The sequence below is a fragment of the Lolium perenne genome, chromosome 7, assembly GCF_019359855.2.
Source record: "Lolium perenne isolate Kyuss_39 chromosome 7, Kyuss_2.0, whole genome shotgun sequence".
Taxonomy (NCBI): domain Eukaryota; kingdom Viridiplantae; phylum Streptophyta; class Magnoliopsida; order Poales; family Poaceae; genus Lolium; species Lolium perenne.
The window spans coordinates 262580804-262602310 of record NC_067250.2 but is presented as its reverse complement, the minus strand read 5'-3'; the positions used below and the strand labels follow the sequence as shown (position 1 = coordinate 262602310).

At 41.8% G+C, this 21507-nt stretch overlaps 3 long non-coding RNA genes across 6 annotated transcripts; all 3 read left to right on the top strand.

The window, feature by feature from the left end:
- The first annotated feature begins 856 nt into the window (after positions 1 to 856).
- LOC127312991 (uncharacterized) lies at positions 857 to 12601 on the top strand. 3 transcript variants are annotated; one of them, XR_011748901.1, is made up of 7 exons: positions 857 to 946; positions 1030 to 1137; positions 7023 to 7230; positions 7933 to 8059; positions 8183 to 9061; positions 9139 to 9236; positions 11207 to 12601. It is a non-coding gene; the product is annotated as an uncharacterized lncRNA (long non-coding RNA). The 3 variants fall into 3 exon arrangements; XR_011748902.1 differs by having other exon boundaries at positions 7023 to 8059; positions 8183 to 8290; positions 8845 to 9061; XR_011748900.1 differs by having other exon boundaries at positions 7023 to 8059.
- LOC127312989 (uncharacterized) lies at positions 2212 to 5257 on the top strand. Of its 2 annotated transcripts, XR_007858720.2 has the most exons (4): positions 2212 to 2913; positions 3961 to 4092; positions 4290 to 4418; positions 4952 to 5257. It is a non-coding gene; the product is annotated as an uncharacterized lncRNA (long non-coding RNA). The 2 variants fall into 2 exon arrangements; XR_007858719.1 differs by lacking the exon at positions 2212 to 2913 and having other exon boundaries at positions 2927 to 4092.
- Positions 12602 to 15292: 2691 nt separating the features above from the next.
- Positions 15293 to 16895, top strand: LOC139833096 (uncharacterized). Its single transcript, XR_011748172.1, has 2 exons — positions 15293 to 15383; positions 16684 to 16895. It is a non-coding gene; the product is annotated as an uncharacterized lncRNA (long non-coding RNA).
- Positions 16896 to 21507: the final 4612 nt, after the last annotated feature.

The window sequence follows — 21507 nt, the reverse complement described above, 5'->3', positions numbered from 1 at the left end:
ACATGTTCCTTATTCGGCCAGCCTCCAATACGTCAAAACGTTTCGTCGTCAGCTTGATAGTCGTCCCGCCTGGGCCAAGCCCAACAAACCAGTAGCACTACGCCATCCAGTCATCCAGGTCATCCCCGTCAACACGCACCCGCGCACTCCTTGGCCTCCTTGTCATCTCCTTCCCCCCGCACCTAATCCCGCCGCCATCGCCCTGAATCTCGGCCACGAGCCTGCGCCCTCCTGATGGAGACGCAGCGACGGCGCGTTGCCTCATACTCCGCTGGCCGGGCTGGAGGACGCCGTGGATGGCGATCTCCATAGGCTGCTGGATAGACAAGACCCGCACCTGTCCGTGTAATCCTCCACGGGATCTGTGGACGCCGAGACATCTCCTTCCACCGATTCCTCTTCCGTTGGTTCCACGTCCGCCGTCCAGGGTTGGCGCAGATCCCACCAATTCCTATTCCGCTAGAATTCTCCATCCACGTGCCTCTCTTCATTTCCTCTGACTCCCTCCGATCTCAGAGGAAGAGGGAGGGAGGTGTTACATGGTTGCTATGTCTTCCAACGGAATAACCCCCGTTGTACTTCGCTCGGCCTTCCTTCGGGCTGACGCTGCTTCCGGGGTTTCTCTGCGGCCTTCCTTCCGCACAATGTGACCTGAGTTGAGGCCGAGATAGCGAGACCCTCACGCCTACCACTACTTGTTCCATCCTCCTTGGAGTAGGGTTAGAGCTGCTGCATAGGTTGCCGAAACTGGTCGTTCAACAACACCTCGTCGCACATTGCCTGTCCTCCTCGGACTGTAATTGATTATGATTTTTGATCTTCATTTTGACAGGTAGTATTCTTTCCGGTTCAGTCATTCTACAGGCAAATCTTGGTGTCTTATGTGATACTACTACATTGATTTGGGGAATTCTTGAAATGAGAATACCCGATGGCTGGCAGCCATGTGAGCTCCCTCGTACTTCCAGACCTCATCTCTGTATTCTTATGTAATCCATGTCGTAAATGATGCCATGATACTGTATGCAGCATTTTATTGAGAGGGCGCTAACTGAAAGTGTGAAACACAGTTGTTTACGTGTTCATGTTCTTCAACAGTTATTCTTCCGACTGTTAGATGCTTTGCCGAAACATTCAGTGAGTGAGATCCATCAGAAATACTTATGATTATATCTTGAGGGAAGACTTGTATATTATTATACACTGTATAATTTTCAATCAGTTTAGCGATTCCATAGTAACTGGGGTACTGTAGATGCGTTAATTTCCTCACTATCTCTTCACACATTGGGATAGATTAATTTCTGTTTGGTATTTTTTTTTTCACCTCGATGCTTCCCGGTTACCGGTTGCCCCATGTTTACCATTCGCTATTCTTGCTTTGGGTTGCCGGTCACCCTCGATTTTACTTTGCACTGATATTGGTTGCATCTAGAAAAGTCACGTCCTCTCGAGTTCCCATCTCGACTGTCCCACGTTCTCTTCCTCTCCGCCAATCCACCCCCACAGCTTCTGAATATCAAAGATGTGTCAAGATGCCATCGATTGTTTCCATGTGCTCCAGGCGAGTTGGCTCCTTCCTCAAGAATCAAGATGTGGCCCTGGCGCCGTGCCTGTCACCATGTCGCAACATGCCGGTGAGGCGGTGAGCTACCTCTTCTCACCAGTACCGTCAATGGCTTCGTCGCGCCGTATATGCTGGGTCACGACGACAAGGCCAACAGACGGGGCCTGGATCAACACTGACAAGACCCTCCCGGCAAGCCTCTTCAGCAACAAGAAGAAGGAGCTCAGGAAGGTCGGCCTCTCCGACGTCGGCACTGGTAAGATCTCCGCCCTGCTGACGGACGAGGCTTGGATCGACGCTGACAATCCCCTCCCGGAAAGCCTCTTCAGCAGCAAGAAGAAGGAGCTCAGGAAGGTCGGCCTCTCCGACGTCGGCACTGGTAAGATCTCCGCCCTGCTGACAGACGAGGCTTGGATCGACGCTGACAATCCCCTCCCGGCAAGCCTCTTCAGCACCAACTAGAAGGAGCGCAGCAGGGCCGGAGTCTCCGGCGTCGGCACATGTAAGATCTCTGCCCTCTGTTTCTCTCTCGGGCTTATCTCCACTTTCTCCACGTGTGGATCTGCCGGCAAGATCAGGGTTTAGGTGTTGATGTCTGACGTAGATGTGCCTCCGCCTCCTGCTTAAACCGCTAGAGCCTAGAGAGCACATGATACTCTTCATCCTTTGCATCACCGTCTTTTTGTAATCCCCTTATGAACTGCAGATATTCCTTGACACTGCAATCGACCTAGGGAAGTGATACGATTCAATACAGCCTCTCACCAATCCTTTTATTTTCCGACCTAATAACTCTGACAATTTCATGTCCAAACCACGCTGCATTGCATGGTAACCAAACTCATGATTGTTGATGCAGGAGAGGAGATGGTGTACTGAGGTGATTCTTGAAGTAGATCAGTCTGCTGCTGTTACTGGAAGGCTGGAAGCCAGTGGTTCAGAACCTATTCTCCATCTGTTATTTTCATCACAGAACCACCTAATCGGTTTGGTCTGACAAATATTGTTTACTATAATAATCAAGAAAAAAGCGATTTTGTACATGTCATATGTGTTAATCGATTATCTTCTGTAGCATTTAGGGAGGGGAGGCAAGCCACTTGGGGTTATGTTCTTCTCAGCTACTGTGTTCCCTGAGCCGCGATGGGAAGACTAGCACGGCTGCTCCAATGTTGCCAGGCCCAATATACATGGACCCTGCAAGAAGCGGCAAACTTGACTTCTGCGATGAAAGAATTGACCCTCTGCTGCACTAATCCTTCCAAGGGAACAACATCGCTTGCAACATGATATTTTCCTATACGCAGTTGCAGAATCCAATCTTCCAACGTCCAGATATGTTTGAGGTAATGTGCAAATAGAACACCTATATATTGTATGGTTATTTTTTATGATCAAACTGTTGAGACTTATGAAAACCGGTATAATGAAATAAAAATCAAATGAAATCACCTTTGAGTCGTGTCAAAGGTCCTGAATACTATTATTAGACATTACTGACAAAGTAATAGTAGAGGGTAGTAAAGATTTTTAGAAGTCCTGTATGGACGTGTGATTCTTATAGATTATAATGTTCCAACTAAATTAAGAATGGATGTAGAGCGTAAAGTTTAATATATAATTTCACATATTTTTCTAAAGAGATGTATGAGTTTAGATATTACTAAAGGTTATCTACGCATCGCCTGCATGTTGCTTTCTTTCATCCGTTTTCACCATACATTTATAGTTAATATAAAGGCCTATTTATAGAGTATTGTTGCGCCGTGATTCATTTTTTCTCGATTCTGAATGAAAAATCTTCAAACAGTACCACCATGCAATTCCCAAGAATCAAGATAACAATATAATAAATAACCTGCAAAATAATGGATAATAGTAATTATAATCTGGGAATGAATATACTAGGAATCAGGAATGTTGAACAAATCTATCTAACATAAACATTAGTCCATTCAACTGGATAATTTAGAATTTATCACATGTTGATTGTTACACATGTAAACACTTCTGGAGTATTTCCTGGCGTACATATTCAGATCTTGCTGATCTCATTTAATACGGCATGTTTAAACCGTGGCTAAAAAATGTTGTGTAATGGATACATCTTATTTTGTATGGGGCCAACCTATGAAATGTCAAAGTGCTCTCAACTTTCAGTTTAGATACTTCCACTGGTGTACTATGTTCGCTTGCAGCATATACGCAACTTTCTGTGTTTTTGATGGAAAGGTTTGTGTAGATGTATGTGTATTCCCTATACAATTTGCTGTTAATCGAATCAAGCTAGCACCTATCTTTCATGTATCCTGGAGTTTGTTCTATACCCGCACTGTATCATCCATAGAAAGTTGATTGTTGATTGGTTAATACTCTTAATATGTCCATGGCAGATGGAAAAACAAGGAAATTAAAAAAAGGTTGAGCAATATCAGTTGATAACCTCCTTTTGAATAACATCGAGATGCAGTGCCTTGTGGTGTTCATCACCCACGGATGGGTGAGGAGGAGCTTGCTTCCAGCAGGTCTCTCTAGGACGGATAAAGAATGTTTGTTTGGTATTTGCTTTCTTGCATCTCGCACTCCATGGCAGTGATTTTTTTAAAAAATCTGCGTAGACATAACAAGCTCAAAAGTGAGTTTTCAGCAGGCTACCTGTTGCATGATTAGAACAAGGCTCTGCCATGTTAAATCTAAATATCAGTGGGTTTCTTACCTGCAGATTTTACAACAGAGTTGGCAATGAAAGTCGAGGTGATTAATTATATGTTTGTAAAAAGGCCACAGCTTCACCACGACGACATTGCTTCTACTTTCTGAAGGAATACCATGTAGTCCAATCATGGTAGATGTGAGAACAAAACTGTAACTTCCTAGAGATATAAACTTTCAGAGTTTCCTGATTGCAGTTGGATTCATTATTGCCAGATATTCAGGCTATGCAATCTACTTTTGGTATGCACATGTTTATTGATGCAAACAGAGAAGGGATTAAACATAGGCTGTATTATTTGGAATCTGCCATCTGCTCTCAGAATTTCCACATGAAAGCTTGAAGAAAAACTGAACGAATGCTCCCTACTGGAAACTCGGTTGTTAATTTTGTAGAAGTACATTCTGACATAGGAGTTTTGGACTTACTGATATCCTGATTAAACATACAATCGTCGAATGAGGTTTCACCATTCAGAAGCAAAAGGAAATTTCGACCATCAGCTTCTTATGCTTTCATTGTTACTTGTGCTGGTCAAGTACCGCTTCAACTGAAGCTTTTCAGCAATGATATTTCTTTTCATTTCGTATAGTTATCTAGCAAGTTACAGTTTTATAATTAATAAATTCATATTAATCTATCTCATTTGTTGCTTCTCCATATTTCTACAGTTGTGGGGGTCATGGGCAGAGCGGAATCAGTCGTTGTGACTACGGCTAGAAAGTGCAGAAGCTGCCTTCCAGAATACTTACATAAGACGACCAGAACACCTATGCATTGCGTAATATTTGTGTGTTCTCTTTGTTTAGCTGAACTGTATGACTATACTGTGTAAAGTATTTTATATGTGTATTCGTCATAAATTTAGATCTCATGTCTCCGTTAATTTATCAGATGTCACTATTTATTTTGTAATGTATTCCTCATCATGCTTGTGATTATTTCCTACTATATGCTTATCAATATAATTGGAAGTATGTATTTTGTTCTATCGAGTAATTCCCATATTGATGCATTATGCCTAACCTTTCCAATAACAAAAATCTATCTTTATATAGTAATTCAATGACAAACATTTTTGGTGATCTGCTCTAATCTTTGGCATGCTGCATATTTTTGGTGATCTGCTCTAATCTTTGGCATTCACAGTGGACAATATTACACTATTTTTAAGTGTTATTGTGTAATTGAATTCACATCCATGGTGCCTCAACATCATTTGGATAGCTATATATCTGCAAGTTATTCTTTTTGTACATGCTTATCTTCTTCATATGTATTGTTCCTATATTATTTATGCAAAATTGTATACTACTTTTCTTTGAATTATACCTCCTTAGATTGCCATGAAGAAATAGTATATTATATTTTCTTTGATTTTATTGTTGCTAATAAAAAGCCTTTTAGATAGGTGAATGTAGACCTCACATTAACTATATTATCGCACCTTCTGAAGTTTCTAACTGTTTGTACATGGCCCCAGTCTTCAAATGATAATGACGACCAATTGACCATAGGTTGAGATATTGGTTCTACCATTCAGGTTAGTAGTTAAGTAGCTCCTTTCCTTGAATCTTCTTTGCAATGATAATGAAGGATATAAATATATTCTGGATTATTTCTGTATATACTGATTGCCATTAAAGAAAGAAATCCTACACGTTTATACGTATAGTTATCCCTTGAAAGAAACAAAATTAAATTAAGATGCACAGCCTATGTAAATTCCAGTTTTAATGTTAATTTCTTTTAATGATGAACAACCATCGACATATATAAATCTTGATTTTTCGACAGTTCAATAAAAAGTAGCATATTTTTGTTTTCATTTTCATTTTACTAACCAACGAGCATTTGTTCACAATCTGTTATGTCTATGCTCTAAGTTGTTTGTTGAGAAAAACTTGGTTTCCGTTATGGATAAATCAAAGGCAATCTCCTGAACCAAATATCGTTCAGGTTACCTACCATTGTTCTCTTAGATGGTCTTCAATATTGTGTAATGTAGTTTGTCTCATTTATGTATTTCTTTAGAGGTGGTGCACTATCATAATTATATTGAGTTTTGTCTAATATTTTATGAGTTCTCTGAGCATGTGAGGTTAATGGAGACTGTGTCTCCTTCGCTGCTAAGGATGAGGTCACCTCCCTTTATTTACATATTTTCCCGTGTGATGTCTGTGTTTCAGGCATTCAACCTTCAACATATCGGACATGTGTTGTGTTGCTGTCTCATGTCCTGAGATGGACCAGCAAAACAATCTCCATGTTTACATTACTAACGCATGAGCACGTCCGAAAATGAGTGTTCCTTAGGGCAATCTGGCATATGAGATGGGAAGCAAGCCACACGGCAATTTCTGCAGGAGTTCATGAACTCGGGGTCCTAAGTAATCATAGGAGGAGTCACGGGTTATGACGAGCTACAGGTCCACTTCATAGATGGATTCAGCGAATATAAATGCAGCTGTGCGGAAGACCTGACGATAGCGTGTCTGCTCGGACACTTTGATTTGGAACGACCAAGACTGAATGTGTAACTGATTTATATATTTTAGAAAAAATTGTTTTACCATGTAGACAAATTCTTTAAGCTATATAGATTAACATTATATGGGATCCCTCTATCAATTAGAATCACTTGACGGGCGCGGCGTGGCGCCGCGCCAATGCTTCCTAGTTGATCTGCATGGACTGATAATTTTTCTATCTCAAACATGACAATGCCATCTATTCTTAAAGAGGACATCTAGAAGAAAACATCTTCAGCAATGGGGTTTTCTGCACATGTATTTTTCAGCAGCAATGCTGCAGTGCTGGAGGCACTCAACTCAAAATGGCAGGGTAGAAGGAATATGTGGAGTACGCTGAGGGACGGGCAGCTGGCTTTTATATGCGGTTGACAGTTTCGACGATGATTCATATGATGCCCTTTTATATGTACGACGAGGTAAGGTATTGCCTTGGGAATTGTTTAGTGTTTTTTAGATCCTTGGGCTTGTATTGCTCTGTAGTAGGTCTTTTAGAAATCTTTCATTCACCTTCCGTTTTTTCTGATATTGGTTACTCTTCAAATAAAGAAATTGCTACTTTAAAACTTTAGCTGTCCTAATGAGTAAATCCTAATAAGTGTCACAAATACATGGTTGTGATAATTGTCTTCCGTAACTGTTCTGACAATAGATCCACCCCCACAGCGGAGAGGATCTAAGTTTCCCGTAATATTATAAAGGCTAGGCTCAGATAATGTATTACTTTTTAGTTCATTTTTGGTGATCAGTCTTTCGTGTTCAATAATAGTACTCCCGACCTTCGGTATGTAAGAAAAATCCTTTTTTTCTATGTCTGTCAAATGACTCGATGTTTGAAATTTCATGTTTCATATGAGATTGTTAAATTGCATATAACCGTTATAGACCTTTTTTAGCCAATGAGAGCTATTTGAAGCACATAATCAAATTGAGCCAACAACAACAACTGTAAGCATGACGCGACTTCACGCGCTTTTAATTGGTTTTCCGTATCTATGAAAGTGTTGTCCACATGATCCACTTAAATATATCCAACTTTCTAATATATGCCTTTTGTCAAAAGCCAATCTTTACTATTCTGCATTTTGTTCTACGGTTGTTTCTTCCTTTGTGAAATCCAGAATTATTATCAGAGATGTTTTTTGGGGTAATTCTTTTTGTTGATGTTCTTGGTGCAGAGCATTGGGTTAGAGAGTAGCTGGAGCAGGAATGTAACGAGGCAGCATCCTTTCAATTTGTGGACCTCAGGTATCCACAACAACAACAAAAGAAACAATTATTCATCCCGCTTGTGTATGTTCGGAGAGTCTGTTCAGAAGTTGTGTATGGTTGGTAACTGAAGAAACTGTACCTCTCTGTTCTGCTGCTCAGAAAATAGGAAGGAGGAAGGAAATTTTGGGAGAGAGGATGCTGCTGCTGGAGGAGAGACTGCGCAAGCCGCCCACGCAAGTTATTCCGTGGACCACCGATAAATAGGAGGTACGTGAACTATGAATCACACCAAGTTCTCGGTTCATTATTCCCTTCTCACTTTGCTACTAGAGCAATGAGCATGGTCACGATGATGTGCCACATTAAGATTAACTGAAGATTATAAGACCATGTTTCCTTGTAACCGAAATTTGCAACTTTGTTCAAGTTCAACGTTAATTCAGTATCCTTTTTCAGGATGTACAATCTAGCAAGACCGACAATGAAAGAGCCCACTGAACCCATATGTAGTAACCTGAGGTTTTTCTTTGATTCCATGAAGGGAATTAATTTTGTTTTGTGCTTCTGATGTGATTTTTGTAACGAGCACGGTGATTGGACGTGAGTATTTTCCCACCAAGATTTTAAAATTCATTGAAAATCTGTGCATGGTAGCAATCAAGGCTAGCAGAAAGTGGGCGTTCAGTAGTGAAGAGACGAATTAAATTAAACCTTATTTTCCTTAATGTTATAACTAGCAAGGGTGAAAGTTTATTGAGTTTTGGAATATATTATTAGCATGATCCTTTTACAACAAAAATTGATTAATAATATATTCCAAGGATCACTGCACAAGGATTTGAATTTCGACATCGTCGACTTGCTCTGGCAGAATGCATGGCAAGGGGACCGCTCTGGCAGACATGCATCTCCAGTGACTCCAGGACCTCCCAAATGCTTTTCTACCTCTTGCGAAATCTTTCTTTGCTGCAAATATTGGCACTGTCCTCCCCATTTTCCAGGCATAGCTCTAGGCCAATGCTCCTATATTCTATACATGTGAGTGATTTCAATAATATTAAGATTTTATATGCATGTTTGATGGATGATAACAGCCACTTGCTTCTTCATTTCAGAAACTTTTATCTCAAAGTTTTGATCTGAGCAACCTTGACTGACCAAAACAGATGAATGGCTGGTTTCACATTATTTAATCGTCTAGATCATTTTCAAGGTACTCTAAACTTTCAATAGTCTAGATACAGTATAATTGTATTTGCATAGAAAACTACAGAAAAACAATTTTCCCGAGAATGATCATTATTTACTTATGTGCTGAATTAGAGCCAGCGAGTACTTGGATTGTTGTTTTTATTGAGCATTGGCATCCGTTTTCTCTTCACTACTTGGTATGCATACAGTTGACGTAATTCTCGCTTGAAATATCATGAAATGAGAACTTCCTGCAGAAATTAACAGTCAACTTTTTCTGCTTTAGCTTATTTTTAGTAATTGTTGCATATCACTAGCCTGCAACTAGGTGAATTTGTAAGAGTTTGGATAGTTTATAGACAGGACAGATTGTTTGTTTATTAAAGTGTTTATAGAAAAAAATGTGTGTGGACATTTAGTCCCCAACAGCTTTTTTTACTAATGGCAGAAATTCAAGCAGTGCTCCACCTGTCCTTGCTGTTTGTAAAGGTAAGTGTCCATTCGTTGTATCTCTGCATAAATTTTGAATTATATCTTAATTCTTTCTAGAGAACTAACTTGCTGATCTTTGGAATGTACAATGGATTTCTAGCAAAACTAGATCATGCATTTTACTTCTAATGTACACAGAGCTAGGCAAAGCTGTATTGTGCTCTTACATGATATCCACGACAACTATCTTCAAGTACATTTTGATATTGTTTTTCCATATTTTGGTATTGACATTTGTTGTTTGTACCAAACCATCTACTGTTTCTTTATGTCTATTTGGTTTCTGTGCAACACATGGGATGATCCATCTTGTAACCTTTGATTTGTCCGGAAGGAGCAAATAATCTGTACCATGTGAGACATCTTTTGGTTTTCTGCTGGCTAATTGATTGCAGAGTTACAAAAAATCTCTAACTCAGTGTTTCCCTCACAAATTTTATTTTAGCAAACTGACTCAGTTCTCCTATCTTCTAGCTGTAGTAATGTGTGACCATGGGGTGTACTCAGGAAAATATTAGGAAATTGCAAAATTGCTCGTGATATGTGTTATATTTTCAGAATCCTTTGTATCATGTCATTATAAAGCTTGCTACCATTATGTAGTTAGGATTATCTGAACCTTATGCAGTCGTGCTTGGCTGATGTACTGCTAGATGAGAACATAGATGAAGTGAGAGGCTCCAGAACTGATATTGTTCTATGCTTGACATAGATGTAGTTAGGTATATTATGCTTGACACGATTCCATGGCTTGTTAGATGCCTAAGGTAAGGAAGCTGTGTGAGTCATCTCAGAAATATTGTTTTCCAACAAAGTATTACCACTTGTACCTCACAGCAAAAAAAATCAAATGCACACTTCTTTTTTACCTACAAACAGTACAACTCTTTGATTATTATGGTGGTCGGACATCCCTTTCAGGTTCAGATGATCGGACATCATTCCGTTGAGTCACCATAGCAGTGTTGATGGGGATGATTCTGAACCTGAAGAATGTCTTTGAGCTTGGCGGGCCTATAAATGTTGCGGTCCGGCGAGGCGGATGTGTACTAAAGAGTAAAAAGGTAGTAAGAGTTGAGAAGAGAAGGAGACACTGTGGCTAACTAATGTGGTACCCCGAGGTCGGGGTCACCGACACACTGTGGTTTGTGTGGTCCACAACCGAAATCCATGTGTGCTTTCCAATAAGTCTACTGCGGAGGATCCAAATCGTGACCGGTCGTACTCTCCTCGACCCATAGATGCACTGGGACAATACACTATTAAAGGTACACATTGCATCCTTCTTAGTGTTTTCCTATTACTATTTTGTTATATCCCCATCTTAATTTTTATACCAGCTCTATTTAATCCAGTTTCATGGTTGGATATGTTCTCAAAGTGCAATGCTCGCTATATATACATAATGCATCCATTAATTTATATTTTGTATTGTGGTTAAGAGCTGAATGGGCCACCAAGTTGAAGCATTGCAAGTAATAATTAAATTATAACTTGCAGCATTATTGGTTATGAACTAACTTGCTCGTGAGAAGAGCCTTACAAGGAGAGAGAGGAAAACAGGTTACACACACAAACAACGGACATGTTCAGGCTGGTACCTTTCGATGTGCATCATAATTTCATTTATGGAGCTCTTACTGCCAGTGTTATTTAAGATGTTCCCAAACATGTAGACATCTACTACTATCCAGTATCCAGAACGAGATGAAAGAAGAGATGAAAGAAGAGGTAATAACCTATCCCTTATTGGCCAGCCAGGAATATTAATAAATCTCATATATGCTCAAAGTGATGCATTACATCGCACACCAGCTGAGCTCGCCGTTTTCTTCCACGCGCGGCTCATCGAGTGTACACCTCACTCATCATTGGATTCTTTAAAGCTACAAATATCTGTAATGCCTTGAAGGCTATTGAACTTTGTTGTAAATATATTCTAGAAATTCGATTGGATTTGTGTCCGCTAAATAAATCAAAATGTGCACCTGATGCTGATTTGGAGACAAATACAGGGGCACACGAAGAGGCTACTAATATTATATGAGTATGCCTTTAAAAGGAAATGTGAGAACTTCTTTTCTGATGCATTGTCCGACACTGCTTATTGTATTTTTCAATGGTTTATCCTTTGCCCCATCAATTTCCAGAATATATCACTTGAGCTTGCTGCCAGTGCTGCTAAATTCAACATGCCGGCATAATTTATCACGGCATTTCAAGTTAAGATGTTGACAATGCTTAAGAAAACAACCACTGTATCACCACCAATATGTTAAAATACAATAAAAGTAGTCTCAGATACCCTTTATTATGAGGAGTAGCATACCTTTTTTTAGTGGCGTTTCTAAGAATTTGAGTGCATTCTTCAAATATAATCATTTCTTTGTGCTAACATCCTGCTTTCATTTTATATCTTGATGTACAGATATGCTGTGTTCTACTTGACCACAGTTTAAAGTTTTCTTTATTCCACAATATCTCTGGCTATGTTGTGAATGAACAACCAGATGGACTGTGTTGTACCTTCTGTAAAGTCATCTGCCACAATGGATGAACGCATGGCTTTCAGTTGCACTTACCATTGCAGATGACACTGAGAAGGTCTTTGCACGGTATGTCAGGCAAACTACTGTAGAATTCCTTCAATATGCCCCGTATCCGCACACTACTGCCTCAGTACCAAGTGTAATGCCACATCAGGCTTTGGTAAGTTAGCGTAAGAGTTGGCACGTCCAGCATCAGGCTATTGTAGTTTCTTTGGCCAATTAGAATGGGAACAGAGACCAGAAACTAAAATACTACATTGTTTGTTTTCCATCATGTAGTCTTCCTTTTGTGTGAGATTTTGCAAATTGGAAGTAGTATTCGTGCCGATTCCTGGCATTGTGCAAACTTGGGAGTCTCCTTTGTTTTCGTACGAGATTAGAATCTTGGGCTCATATTTGGGATTGAAGGTTTTCATTATTGAGTGAGTGCATTTACCTGGAAGTGATATAGGTTAATTTGGTACTGATTTGGTATTGTTATTGTTGTTACAAAGGCTGCTTCTGAGATTATAGTTTCTTGCATCAACTTGTGGTTCTTTCATAATCACACATTGTGGTACTTGATCCAGATATATGCCAAACTTGACACTTGATGAGATGGATATAAAGATGGTTGAACAAGTTCATGTATAAGTTTTACACATGTGATGTGGCGGACAAAGGCCTTGGCTTCATGGTGTTGGAGTGGATGATCGATAGCATGAGATGGTGATACTGATACCGGCTCTTAGCACTACTGACGCTTGCGGAGAAGCGCGAGAAGAGGAGACCGTGGTGGCACGCTTGACTACAGAACACACCATTTTGCGCTAAAATTATATCCACGATTTAGATTGTCCCTGTCCCGTTGCAACGCACGGGCATATTTACTAGTGACTAAAGAAGAGTATTCTTCCGATGACAATGATAGTGATAGTGATGAAGAGACCTCAAAGGAAGTGGACGCCATTGCCGCCACCAATATTCCCTCTTCATCCTTCTTTGAATCCCCCAATGAGAATCCTCATATGAAAAATGCACATTGCTTCATGGAAAGGTCTTCATTGGATACATCTATTGTGCTCACAACTCAAGAAGAATACACATCCGGGGATTATTGTAACGGCCCAGGGCAGCACCCTAAATAGAATTGTTTGTTCTTTTCTTTTGTGCATCATGCATGCATCATATCATCCTTGTTTTACAAAATCAAAACTTTTTCATCAAACCCTAATTCAGTTTATCCTCCTCTCATATGGTTTTTCTAAATAAACCCCCCCTCTCTTTTTCCTATTTTATAATTAAGTTGTTCAACAATTAATTTTGAATTAAAATGAGTTTTGTTTTGATTAAAAGTAAATAACTATTTTTGTAAAACTATTTTTAATCTCATCCTCACCTTGATTCAAATTCAATTTCAAAACAGCTTTGAATAAAAAGAGAAAAAGGAAAACAGAAAAAGAAAACAAAAACTAAACCCTTCCCTGGGCCCCTCTTCCCCTGGCCTTCCTCATGTTCCTCTCCCGCAACCAAACTCTGGCCTGGCCCAGCTTCCCCCTTCCTCCCTCTGGCCCAGCTCGCTCAGCCCGATACCCCTTCGCTCCCTTCTTTCTCTTTCTTTGTCTCCTTCCCTCACGCGTCTCACGCCGAAGCAGAGAGGGAGGAACACGGCGCCTCCACTTTATGCCCCGCGTGGTCCTTCCTTCCCCTGCTTTATCTCTAGAGACAGCACACCACCGAGGTCCCCATCCCCTGCTCCATCTTTTCCTCCTCGCCAAGTATTCCTCTCCTCCCCTTTTCTTCTTCCTCGGCAAGAAACGAAAAAGGGGAAACATCACAGTACCGCCGCCTCCTCACCATCAATCGTCCGCCTCCGACCACCCCAACATGCGCTGCCGCCGCCAATCGACGCGCCCTGATCTCCTCTACGTCCTCGTGCAAGGAATCGAAGCGGGAGGTCCTCAATCAAGCGGGAGATCGCCCTTTCTTCTTCGTCCCCGACGGAGAAAAACCGTCGTGCCGGCCGACCTCAACCTCCTCCGGCCAAACCAACCCCTCCTAGAGCTTCCTGGTACCCTTGCGCACGTCCTGGACACCTTAGTTCTCCTCTTTGCTTCTTGTTTCCCCTTCCCTATGTGATGCCGACGCCGTATGCCGCAGATGTTCGCCGCCGCCGCCTCCAGCGACCTCCTCCTGGCGGCGCAGCCTCCAGATGGTTCACGCCGCCGAGCCGAAGCCGCTACGCCCTACCTCGCTTCCTGGGGTGCCCTGACGCGCCCGCGCCTGCGACACCGAGCCGCGGTCACCGCCGCTCCCGCGACGCGCGCGACATCCCCCTTGCAAGCAAGGTTCGCCACGTCAGCGCCAGGTCCTCTCCGCCGGCCCCACCTGCCAGCCTCCCCGGCTCGCCTTCCCCTGGGTGAGAAAACCCCCTCCAGATCCAGATCTGGATCTTTTACATCCAGCCCCTGCACCTTTTCTTTCTAAACCCGCAGCCCTTACCTCTTGAGCTTTTCACGATAACCCTCTGCCATGTTTTGTAATCAACCCGGGGCCCTCCCCCCTTTTCGAAAATTAATTCCAGGTCCTTTCTCAATTAATAAATCTGTTTTCTATATTTAAAAATGCTGGAAAACCCATTTCTTTAATAACTTTTATACCGTAACTCGAAATAAAAAGTGTTATACATCAATTTTGATCAGAAAAATGTGAGGAACATTAATATGCCATCCATTTATCTGTTTGCATCTCGCATCATGTCGCGCGTTGATAGTTATGCATGTTCACCTCACATAACATGCGGAGTATTTCGGAATTCCAATTAGGTTTTCCCCGCTCCGTTTAATATTGAAGTAGCTCTCCCTGCCTTGTTGTAACATGCTAATCAACACTTAACTTTGCCGGTAGATATGCAACTCCAACCTAATTTGTTTGTCCGGGGTTCCGATCCCGCTTAATATGGATAAGTTGCATTGCACCATCGTTGCCATGTCATGCATATCATCTTGATCATGCTGGTTCTTCTTCCGTAGTAGTAAGTGGTGCATCCCGTTGTTTGTCCAGCATTTGCTTCTTCCCGGATAGGATCACGAAGTGGTGTTGTGAGATACGATGGGTTCTCCGACAAGTTCTTCTGCAGCTTTCCACAGGCGAGCCCTCTCTCTTCACCTATTTTACTCTCTCCCTCGCATTGCTATCCTTAAGTTGCGCTTCTTTATCGAGTCACGTGTCCTACCCACTTGTTTACCATAATAATCCTATATGCATCATTCCTTACCCATAGCCGTTGCTTGATGTTTGAGCCTTGCGAGTCGTAGGCGTGTTTAGGCTCTGTTGTTTATCTCGATCTGTTATCGGGATATGTTGGGTTATTGGGAGGTTATCACATGCTATATTAGTTTGTTGGAGATACACATGCTTTACTTAATTGTTAACAACTAAAATTGTAAGAAGAGGCATCTGTGAGCCCCTTTGCGAAAGCATCGGAACTTTGACTCGCTAATGTCCCCTAGGACCCGAGTTCTTGTTATCTGTTCCGAGATTGAGCGCTCTACCCATGCGTGAGGATTCACTGGGACCCCCCTCACCCATTACCTTTTCTCGAGTTAGTTGAAAAGGGGGCCACCACCTTGGTTTTATTTGGCGCATGCATGTTTATTACTGTTGCCTTCGGGTGTTTACTTCCTGTTGCCTTCGGGTGGCTTATTTATGTACTGCACTGCATAATTGCTAGACGACTTATCTAGTGCTTGGCCGTTAGTGCCCGCCTAGACGCCTACGCAACCTCTGGGTCCGTCTCGGAGTACGGCCGAACTTCGTCACGGGTAGCTTAGTTGGGTGGCCCCCCTAGACTTTCTTGTTGAACTGGGAACGGTCTTGTTGTGAGACATCGCCTGTAAGAAGCGGGTCGAGCATGCGTATGGTTACATTTGGGCAACCCCTGCAGGGTGTACATCTTATCGATAAGCCGTGTCCGCGGTTATGGACGACTTGGAATTGTATAGCTTGATCATAGAACAACTTACACCTTACGCTTGTTGTTATTAATCTGCTAATAACTTGCGTAGTAATATAGCATTACTACAACCGATACCTAATAAAACATGTCCACCGTTGAGTGCCTTTTACATTGCCTCTTCGCAATTGTTGGAGGGGATATGTGTAATCGGCTGGGCTATGTTTGTGTAGTATTTTATCTGTTACCTTATGCGCTCTCTTATCTTATCTGAGTAGACGGATGTTGTAGCGTGTCTCTATTGGTTATAGTTTTGCTGCCGCTAAACCTACCATATAGCCCCAGGCGATATATATTTATACTCGCCCGGCGAGCATAGCCATTTCTAGTCTCGCTAAGTGCCGGAGTTCGTTCCTTCGTACTTACTCTCGCCTTTTCCCTTTTCTCTTCTGTTTCCTCCCTTTTGTCGGCAACCGATGGCCCGACTTTGACAGGTACAAGATGACGACGTTAGCAAGGTTACCCTTCCGGCTTGGCCTGGGCAGGGTTATGGACGCCACTGGTTATCTTCAGGACTCTTAGTCCAATTTGTATCTTGTCCGTACTCGGACGTATTCGATCTTCTGTATGATTTGGATCTTTGTATTGTATATTTGTATCTTGACTCGTTGGAGTCGTTGTTGTAATATATGTTTCTTGTGGGCTCTATTGTAATCCTGTTGTAATGTTACCGCTCGTGTTAATTCCTCTGGCATCACGTGTGTGATTCGTCGCGCACGTCGTGTCGGAGGGCGTCTCTGAATCGATATCGTGCGGATTTTGGCGGGATCGCTGGAATCCTCATGGTACCGGTTCCGGGGCGTCACAATGATGATGATGAAGGAGAAGATGAAACTTCCAATGGGTTGGTTTCTCTTGCTTCCATCTCCACTACCTCTTCATCACCAAGTGAATCCCCCAATGAGAATGTTCACATGAAGGAAGAAAATTCTTCATGGCTAAATCTTCCGAGGTATCATCCCCTAACCCCTCTATGCCTAACATTCCAAATGCTCTAGGGGTTGATCATGCTAGCTTAAAAGTTAAACAAGAAATGGTAGAGTTTGATGCTTTTATTTTTAACTTAAATGGTGACAACAAAAAGCATGTTGGGGCTCTCATGTCTCGTCTAGCACAACTAGAAGATATGCTTGATGAAAAATGTAAAATATAAAGAGAGGACTCTCCTGAAATTAACGCTCTAAAAATGGAATTTGAGGAAGGACAAGAAACTATAGCTTCTCTTGAAGAGAAACTAGAAACTCTTGAAGAGCCTCAAGATGAAATTGTTGAACTCATCAAAGAAAGAGATCATGTTAGGGCTAAGGCAAAAGTGCTTAAAAGGGAAAAAGCCAAGCTTGGTGTTGATCAGGAGAAACTTGTTAAGGATCTAGATGATCTAGACAAGTCTCACAAGGCCTTGAAGAGTGAACACTCTCTCCTCACCAAGTCAAATGAGCAACTTAAAACTAGACTTGCTAAATATGATGTGCCTAGCTCCTCTACCTCTACGTGTGATCATGAAAATATTGTTGAGGAAAATGCTAGGTTGAAGGATGAACTTGCTAAGGCATCCTCTCCCCAAATTAAGCTATCTTCGGATGACCTCTTCAGTAAGCAAAGATCAAACAATGGGAAGGAGGACATTGGCTTTAATGCCAAGGTAAAGAAGGCAAACAAGAAGAAGGCCAGACCCGCACAAGAAAAGACAAAGGTGGTCATTAATGGTGATGCCCCTAAGGCCAAAACCATTAATGATGATCATGCGGGAATTGCTAACCCTCACTATGTTTTATTTAAAGATTATTATGGTGTTGTTTATGCAAAATGTTGGCCCTTATGATGGTTATATTGCTTGGTCTATTTGGGTCCCAAAGACCCTTGTTGCTAACAAAAGAGGACCCATTGAAAAATGGGTACCTAAATCCAAGAATTGATCTCATGTAGGACTATGCCGCCGGAGGTTCAAAATGGGTGCTTGATAGCGGATGCACAAGTCGTATGACCGGCGGCAAGAATCTAGTGAAGGAGTTGAGGCCCAATATTCATGAAATCATCATCTCCTTTGGTGATAATTCAACATCCAAGGTATTGGGTTTTGGCAAGGTTGTGGTTGCACACAACATTACTCTTGTGGATGGCATGCTTGTCAAAACCCTTGGTTACAATTTGTTGTCCGTTTCCGCCCTTGGCAAGATGGGTTTCACCGTATTTATTCATAATGATGTTGTGGTCCTCTTGTGGAGCAAGACTCTAAAAGTCGCTTTCGTTGGGTATCGCGAACACAACTTGTATGTGGTGGACTTCTCAGGGGCCACCACGTCAAGTGCGATGTGCCTATTCGGAAAGGCGGATGTGGGTTGGTTGTGGCATCGCCAGTTGGACCATGTCAACATGAGAACTTTGCAAAGTCTTCACAAGGGGAAACATATTGTGGGACTAATGGATAATGTTTCTTTTGCCAAAGATCGTGCTTGTAGGGCTTGTGTTGAAGGAAAAATGCATGACTCTCCGCACCCAAGCAAGACTATTATCTGTTCCAAGAGGATCTTGGAGCTCCTTCATGTGGATCTCTTTGGTCCTACCACTCATGCAAGTCTTGGTGCGAAGAAACATTGCTTGGTGATTGTTGATGACTATTCAAGATATACTTGGGTCTACTTTCTCAAGAAGAAAGATGAGACTCAACAAATCTTCATTGACTTTTCCACCGAGGTGCAACGTCAACACAACCTCCCTATATTGGCTATAAGAAGTGACAACGGCTCCGAGTTCAAGAACTACACACTCAATGATTTTCTTAGTGATGATGACGGGATAAGACATCAATATTCCGTTGCATACACCCCTCAACAAAATGGTGTTGCGAAGAGGAAGAACCGGACTCTTATGGATATGGCAAGATCTATGATGACGGAGTAAAAATCCCGCTACAATTTTTGGGCCGAAGTTATCTCCACCGCATGTCATTCGTCCAACTGGCTTTATCTCTGTAAGGGATTGAACAAGACTCCATATGAAATACTCACCGAAAACAAGACTAACATCTCCTACTTCAAGGTGTTCGGGTGTAAGTGTTTCTATAAAATCAAAGGAGTTTGTTTATCTAAATTTGCTCCTAAAACTTTGGAGGGTATATTTGTTGGTTACGGTGCCGAATCTCACACTTATAGAGTCTTTGACAAATCCTCCGGGATTATCGTCGAATCTTGTAGTGTGACGTTCGAGGAAAATGATGGCTCCCAAGTGGGGCAAGTTGATGTTTGTGCAAGTGATGAAATACCTCAAGATGCCATAGTAAGAATGGGTGTGAGATTTTTCCGCCCCATTGAGGGACACGGTGTGGCGTCTCGGGAAGGACTATGCTCCACTATGGTGGAGACCTCATCTTCACAACATCAACAAACTCCATCTCTTGAAGCTAATGATGCACCAACCAAAGAACAAAATCAAGACCCTTCCTCTAGTGTGCAAGATCAAGGACAAGATCAATCAAGGATTCATGATGGTTCCGATGAGTACCCAGTTGTTATTCATCACTCACCAAATGATGTCCAAGATCAAGCGCATGATGATGAGCAAACTCAAGAGATTGAGCAAGCTCAAGTTGATGGTCAAGATGGACACCCAAATGATCAAGTGATACCTCCAAGGGCTAGAAGAACCAAGGAGGAGATCGAGGCCCGTCGTCCTGCAAGAAGATATAGGAACTTGGAAATTCTTGAACATACTCGTGAGAAGGTCCTAAGTGATGTAAGAGGAAGAGTTTCCACAAGAAGGAAATTGGCTAATTTTAGCAATCATCATGCTTATATCTCCTTAGTGGAACCAAAGAAAGTTTTTGATCAACTTGAAGATCCGGATTGGTTGGATGCTATGCACGATGAACTCAACAACTTCAAGCGCAACAAAGTATGGTCTTTAGTAGAGAAGCCAAAGGAGTGCTTCAATGTTATAGGCACTAAATGTATATTCAAGAACAAGCAAGATGAGCATGGAATTGTTGTGAGGAACAAGGCAAGATTGGTAGCTCAAGGTTACTCCTAAATAGAAGGAATTGACTTTGGAGAAACCTATGCTCCCGTGGCTCGCCTTGAGTCCATCAATATCCTTCTTGCTTATGCATCACATCATAATTTTAAGTTACAACAAATGGATCTGAAAAGTGCATTTCTTAATGGTCCTTTGCATGAAGAGGTTTATGTTAAGCAACACCCGGGGTTTGAGGATCCCGACTTTCCTAACCACGTCTATAAGCTTGATAAAGCACTTTATGGTCTCAAACGAGCTCCTAGAGCTTGGTACAAGCACCTTAAAGAAATGTTGATAGACCGTGGGTTTGATGTTGAGCTAATCGATCCCACTCTTTTTACTAAGAGGGTCAATGGGGAGTTTTTCATTTTCCAATTATATGTTGATGATATTATCTTTGGCTCCACTAACAAAGCTTTCAATGATGATTTTTCAAAGCTTATGACCGATAGGTTTGAGATGTCTATGATGGGAGAGATGAGGTTCTTTCTTGGTTTTGATATCAAGAAATTGAGAGAAGTGATGTCTACGCACGCTTCTATTCCTGTAGACAGTGTTGGGCCTCCAAGAGCAGAGGTTTGTAGAACAGCAGCAAGTTTCCCTTAAGTGAATCACCCAAGGTTTATCGAACTCAGGGAGGTAGAGGTCAAAGATATCCCTCTCAAGCAACCCTGCAATTAAGATACAAGAAGTCTCTTGTGTCCCCAACACACCTAATACACTTGTCAGATGTATAGGTGCACTAGTTCGGCGAAGAGATAGTGAAATACAAGTAATATGGATGATTGTAAGTAGTAATTGCAATCTGAAATAAAGATGGCAGCAAGCGAACATGTAGCAGAACTTGTTGGAAATGGTGTTTCAATGCTTAGAAACAAGGCCTAGGGATCATACTTTCACTAGTGGACACTCTCAACAATGATCACATAACTGAATAAATAAATACTACTCTCAAACACTCTCTTGTTGGATAACAAACACCATTCATTGTGTAGGGCTGCAAAAGCACACCTCAAGCCGGAGTAAACAAACTCCACAACTTCATAAAGGAATCACACACGATGCGCACACTGTCACCATCACACCGTGGAGAGTGAATCCGGAGTTCATATTAAAGTAATCTCTAGAGTGCATAATAGACAAGAGTAACATCTACATATTCAACTAGATTACAAAGCTCATGATCACATAAAGATCACACCATGGGAGAGAGAGTGATGGGATTCGTAGCATAGAAAACAAAAATT